This window comes from Orycteropus afer, unplaced genomic scaffold (genome assembly GCF_000298275.1).
Source record: "Orycteropus afer afer isolate SDZICR_OR568_19922 unplaced genomic scaffold, OryAfe1.0 scaffold00427, whole genome shotgun sequence".
NCBI lineage: Eukaryota > Metazoa > Chordata > Mammalia > Tubulidentata > Orycteropodidae > Orycteropus > Orycteropus afer.
In genome coordinates, this window is record NW_006922014.1 from 2,161,097 (window position 1) to 2,166,556 (window position 5,460).

The following is a 5,460-nucleotide window of genomic DNA, read 5'->3' on the forward strand; positions in this document are numbered from 1 at the left end:
TTTTAGAGATATGTCCTTTGTCTGATATGTCATTGCCAAATGTTTTTTTTTTTTTTTTTTCTCCATTTTGTAGGCTTTTCACTCTTTTGGAAAAAGTCTTTTGATGTGCATAAGAAATTAATTTTAGAAAGTCCCAGTCATCTAGTTTATCTTTTGCTGTTTGTGTATCTCGGTTTATGCTTGTTAGTCTATTGATGTGATAAATTAGGGCCCCCAAATTTGCCTCTATTTTTTTGTTGATGAACTTTATAGTTTTAGGTTTTTCATTTAAGTCTTTAGTCCATCTGGAGTTAGTTTTTCTATATGGTATGAGGTATGGATCTTGTTTCATTTTTCTGCAAATAGTTATCCAGTTTTGCCAGCACCATTTGTGAATGGATTTGGGTCCTTTGTTAAAGATCAACTGACCATACATCCATGGATCGATTTCTGTGTTCTCAATCCTATTCCACTGGTCTACGTGTCTGTTCTTGTATAAAAACCAGGCTGTTTTGACAACTGTGGCTTGTAATAGGTTTTGAGATCTGGGAATGTGAGACCTCCTACTTTGTTTTTCTTCTTCTATAGTACTTTACTCATCTGAGGTCTCATTCTTTTGGATATAAAATTAGTGATTGATTTTTCTGTGTCTTCAAAGAATGTTGATGGGAATCTGGATTGGGATTGCTATATAGATTGCTTTGGGTAGTAATGACACTTTCACAATATTCAATCTTCGTATCCATGAGCATGGTATGTTCTTCCATTTATGTAGATCTCTTATAGTTTCTTGAAATAGTGTTTTGTAATTTTCTTTGTGTAGATCTTTTGTGTTCCTGGTAAGATTTATTCCCAAGTATCTTATATTTTTGGTAGCTATTGTCAATGGTATTGATTTCCTTATTTCCTTTTCAGGGACCTCTTTGTTAGTGTAGAAAAATCCAACTGAGTTTTGTATGTTGATCTTATAGCTTGCCACTTTGCTAAATTGCTCAATAAGTTCCACTAGCTTTGCTGCTTAGTCTCTTGGGTTTTCTATGTATAGGATCATATCATCTGCAAATAAGGATAGTTTTACTACTTCCTTACCAATTTGGAAGCTTTTGATTTCCCTTTCTTGTTTTATTGACCTAGCTAGAACTTTCAATACAATGTTGAATAGAAGTGGAGATAGAAGGCATCCTTTTCTAGTTCTTGTTCACTGGGAGAATGGCTCCAATCTCTCTCCAATGAGATTAATACTGGTTATTTGTTTTGTATTTATTCTCTTTATTATGTGGAGGAATTTCCCTTCTATTCTTCCTAGTTTTCTGAGAGTTTTTTTTTTTTTTTAAGTCAGGAATGGGTGTTGGATTTTATCAAATGCCTTTTCTGTATCTATTGATGTGATCTGCATCTATTGATGTGATTCTTTTCCTTTATTTTACCTATGTAATGGATTACATTCATTGTTTTTCTAATGTTGAACCATCCTTGCATACCTGGTATGAATCCCACTTGGTCATGATGTATTATTTTTTTGATATGTTGTTGGAATCCATTGGCTAGGATTTGTAGGAGATTTTTGCATCTATATTCATGAAAATGTTGGTCTGTAGTTATCCTTTCTAGTGATGTCTTTCCCTGGCTTTAGTACCAGGGTTATGCTTGCTTCATAAAATGCATTAGGAAGGATTCATCCTTTTCTATGTTCTGGCATAGTTTGAGTATGATTGGTGTCAGCATTTCTCTGAATGATTGGGTAGAAATCTCTAGTGAAACCATCTGATCCAGAACTTTTTTGTTAGTAATTTTTTTTTTTTTTTTTTAATGAACTTTTCAATTACTTTTTTTGTTATGGGTCTGTTCAAGTTTTCTACCTCAGTATGTGTTAGTTTAGGTAAGCAGTGTGTTTCTAGAAATCTGTCCATTTCTGCTAGGTTTTCAAATTTGTTGGACTACAGTTCTTCAGAGTATCCTGATATTATTCTATAAATCTTTTTATTTCTGTTGGTTGTTCTGATGTCACCCTCTTCATTTCTTATTTGTGTTATTTCCATCTTCTCCTTCTTTTCCTTTTGTTAAGTTTGCCAGTGATTGGTCGATTTTCTTAATCTTGCCAAAGTACCAACTTCTAGTCTTGTTGATTTTTTCTATTCTCTTTATATTTTCTGTTTCATTTCTTTTTACTTGAATTTTTATTATTTCTTTTCTTTTGGTGACTCTAGGCTGCTGCTGCTGCTTCTTCTCTTCTTCTTCTTTTTTTTTGTCTTCCTCTTTTCTTCTTCTTCTCCTTCTCCTTCTTCTTCTTCTTTTTTCTGTACTCTTTTCCTAATTGTTGGAGATGTTGAGTTAAGACATTGATTTTGGCTCTTTCTTCTTTTTTTGATATGTGGGTCTACTACAATAAACTGACTTCTGACCTCTTGTCACTGCTTTTGTTGTGTCCCACAGATTTTGGTATATTATATTTTCATTCTCATTTGATTCACCTCAAAAATGACTCGGTAATAGAAGACATAAAAAATGATATTAAAAAATTCCTTGAATCAAATGAGAATGAAACTATCCATCCTGCTTTTTTGGAAGTAAATATTTTAATAAAGTATGTTGTGAGTTCACGCTGATAACTTCCAGTTTTCCAGTTTATACTCAGGGCTATTGATTTTTAACTTAACTTCTCCAATATTTTTTTTTTTCTTTCTCCCATTCAGAAAACTCCAATTGTCAATAATACCAATGCAATTACTTTTTTAATTTATCACTCACTAGAAACAAAACACTCTGGAAATAGCAATACGCATATTATACCAAAGTAGTAATTACTGAAAACAGTTTAAGATGTTTGTTTTGTAGTTATTTTTGTTAATTTTATACAACATGGACTTCAATAATCTACAATGATGTTTGATATGCAATTATATCCATTTGTTACTTTTTTCATTTTTAGGCATTTTTATAACAATTTTATTTTATAATTATAATTATGTAAAATATGTACAATTTTTCAAAAATAAAATCTACAAAACTATTTATCTTTAGAAAATCCCAATTTCAATTGTTTTCCACTCTACTATATTCCCAACCTTCTTACATTTTTTAATGTGTTAAGCTAATCTATTCATTTTTAATGTAATAAACTATATGTTAAAAAAAAAGAAAAAAAACCCTCTAAACTCACTGCCATTGAGTCAATCCCAACTCATAGCAACCCCTGCTTGGGTTTCTGAGGCAGTATCTCTACTGAAGTAATTGCCCAATCTTCCTCCCAAGGATTGGCTGGTGGATTTGAACCACTAGGCTTCTGGTTAGCAGTTGGATGCCTTAGGCACTATATACATTGATATACTAATTCACCTTTGCTAAATGGCTAAATGTATTAATATATGCTAGCGTACTATATAGGAGCTCTGGTAGCATAGTGGCTAAGACACTTGACTGCTAACCAGACGGCTGGCGGTTCAAACCCACCAGCCACTCCTCGGAAGGAAGGTTGGGCAATCCTACTTCCGTAGTGATACTGCCTCGGAAACCCAAGGAGGGGTCGCTATGAGTCGGGTTTGACTCGACGGCACATAACAACAACAACAACAACAACAAGCATACTATATAGGAGCTCTGGTAGTGTGATGCCTAAGGCTTTTGACTGCTAACCAGAAGGCTGGCAGTTCAAACCCACCAGCCACTGTTGAAAGGAAGATTGGGCAATCTACTTCTGTACTGATACTGCCTCAGAAACCCAAGAAGGGGTCACTGTGAGTGGTTTTTTTTTTTTTTTTTTTTTTTTTTTTTTTTTTTTTGGTTTGGTCTAGTTTTATCTGTTTTTTTTTTTGTTTGTTTCCTTTATAAACACTGATTTTCTGGTTTTAGTTATTCTGAATACATCTGGTCAGTGTGATTTTTCATTAACTAAGGTTAAATCTTTATTTCAGTGAATTACAGTTTTAATATATTTTAATTTGTTTTCTGTATTTCTTTTTTTCAGAGACTTCTGAACTTTCCTTTGATTTTTAATTCTCCTCAGAGCTCTATCAGTTCTTTTATTGCTTATTTCATGATTCAGAATTTGCATAATTATAAAGTATGTTCTTTTTTATACCCATAATCATTTACATTTTGTTTCCTCTTTTTTTTTAATTATTAAGTTAAAGTTCCATTTTTTAGGGAAATATCTTTCTGTCATATTTTCATTTTCTATGAAGACCATCTTTTATCACTATTATTATTATATAATTTGTAATAAGTTTTTATACTATTCAATCACAATCATTTAGCTTGTTCACATTTGAGATGAGGCTTTTTGCAATCTTTTAGAAGTGGGAGGTTTAGGATACCTGTTCTACTTTTGTGTTTCTCTTTTTTTTAATACATTTTATTGAAATATAATTTATGTACAGTGAAATATACCAAACTAAAGTGACAAAGTGAATGCATTTTTGTTTATTTGTTTGTTTTTGTGGTGTTGCCTCCCCTCCCCTTCCACTCCTGGTAAACAACAAAGAGAATTTCCTTCCACATATAAACCTTTCCTTGAATTTTTACAATTATGCACTAATACTATATTTGTCCTTCTGTGATTGACTTATTTCACTCAGCATAATGTTCCCCAAGTTCATCTATGTTATGCAGTGCTTTGCAGATTCTACATTATTCTTCAGAGTTGCACAATATTCCCTTGTGTGTATGTACTGTAGTTTGGTTATCCATTCTTCAGTTGATGGGTATATTATTTGTTTCCATCTTTTTACTATTGTAAATAGTGCTGCAACAAACATGGTGTGCATATATCTGTTCTTGTCCTGGCTCTCACTTTAGGGTATAGACCTAATAATGGGATTACTGGGTCAAAGGTATTTCTAATTCCACCATTTCAAGGAATTGCCATACTGCTTTCCACAGTGGTTTTATCATTTTATAGTTCCATCAGCAGTGTATGAGAGTCCCAATCTCTCCACATCCCTGCCAGCATTTGTTATTTTCTGTCTTGTTGAACTTTGCCATTAGTGCTGCGGTGAGATGATATCTCATTGTTGTTTTGATTTACATCTCTCTGATGGCTAATGATCGTGAGCAGTTCTTCACATACCTGCTGGCTGCCTGCAGATCTATTCATGCCTTATGTCCATTTTTTAATTGGGTTGTTAATCTTTCTGTTGTTGAGATGTTGGAGTTCTCTGCAAATTTTAGAGATAAGACCCTTGTCAGATATGTAATTATCAACAAGTATGAATTTGTTGTTGTCGTTTTGTTATGTGCTTTTTCATGGTGCTACTGATTTCTTTGTTCCATATAATTTTCTGTGTTGAGCTCACTTTGCTTATGAATCATGTTTTCACTTCCTTCATTGCTATTGTTTTAGTATGTGCTGGTCTTTTTTATTTTTACTTGAAGATTTATCATTCTCTTTGAGGTCACCTAGTGATTTATAACTTTTTCCCAAAGTTTAGAACAGTCCATTCTATCTTGCAGTTGTCTTGACTTCCCTACAATTTAGAAGTTCTA